Below are 1,452 nucleotides of genomic sequence, written 5' to 3' on the forward strand. Positions count from 1 at the left end.
CTGGCTCCTGGCTGAGCGGTGCTCCCCCTGTGAGAGCGCACTGACTGACCATCAGGGAGCAGCTCCTGCATTGAGTGTCTGCCCCCTGGTGGTCAGTGTGCATCATAGCGACAGGTCATTCTGGTTGTTCTGCTATAACGGTCACTTAGGCTTTTATTATATAGATATAGATATAGATATAGAGAAAACTGTCATAGATTTTGCCTTTTAGTTGGAAAGGGATTTATAAATTTTTATGTTCCGCATTCTTATATAATTTAGTGTTTAAATCTTGGAGTGGTTTGTTATATTGAAAATATTAAGTTAAATTTAAAAAGCAGTATTTTGTTAATGATAATAATTGATCATAGGTAAATGTGGTATGTATAAATTTCTCTATTTAAAATAAATGATGCATAGGAAGGTGGAAAAATTTTAAGTTAGTGTTAACAGGTAGTTATCAGGGATGAATTGTAATGAGTCTGTCTTCATCTTAGGTTTTGATATACTAGTACATCAGTTTTTTATTTTTTAAAAATATATTTTATTGATTTTTTGCAGAGAGGAAGGGAGAGGGATAGAGAGTTATAAACATCGATGAGGGAGAAACATCGATCAGCTGCCTCCTGCACACCCCCCACTGGGTAGGTGCCCACAACCAAGGTACATGCCCTTGACCGGAATCGAACCTGGGACCCTAGTCCACAGCCAGCGCTCTACCCATTGAGTCAAACCGGTTAGAGCAGTTTTTTAAAGCTGTTTTAGGTTTACTGACAAATTGATCAGAGTACAGAGAGTTCCCACATCAGCCCTGTGCAACCATAGAGTTTGCACTATTTTTCCCATGTTGAATTACTGTGGTACAGTTGTTATAATGGCTTAACCAATATTCATGTATTAAAATGCATAGTTTACATCACCATTGGCTCTTGTTGTTATGGGATCTATGGTTTTGAGCAAATGTAAAATAATGTGTATTCATAGTTTTTATATCATATACTGTAGTTTTATTTGCCAGAAATCTTCTGTGTTCCACCTATTCGATCATTTCTCCCTCCAACCCCTAAATCCTTTAAACCCAGAGGCCTTTTTATTGGCTCATGTTTTTGTGTGTGTGTCCCTGATTGTCATATACTTAGAATTATACAGTGTGTAGCCTTGTGAGATTGGCTTTTTTCACTTAGCAACACACTTTTGAGTTTTTCCGTGTGTTTTCATGGCTTAATACCCCATTTCATTGCACGGACTTACCAGTTGTCTGTCTCTTGAAGGACATCTTGCTGAACTCTAACTTCTGCCAATCATGAACAGAATGTCTACAAATATGTACAGGTTTTTGTGTGAACATTAGGTTTCAATTAGTTAGGTCTATAACAAGGAGTGTGATTGCTGGATCTTACTAATCGTAGTACAAGTATATTTTTCATTAAAAGAAAGTTCCTGTCTCCACTGTAGACATGTCCAATTCCATTC

The sequence above is a fragment of the Myotis davidii genome, unplaced genomic scaffold (genome assembly GCF_000327345.1).
Source record: "Myotis davidii unplaced genomic scaffold, ASM32734v1 scaffold1863, whole genome shotgun sequence".
In the NCBI taxonomy this organism is placed as follows: domain Eukaryota; kingdom Metazoa; phylum Chordata; class Mammalia; order Chiroptera; family Vespertilionidae; genus Myotis; species Myotis davidii.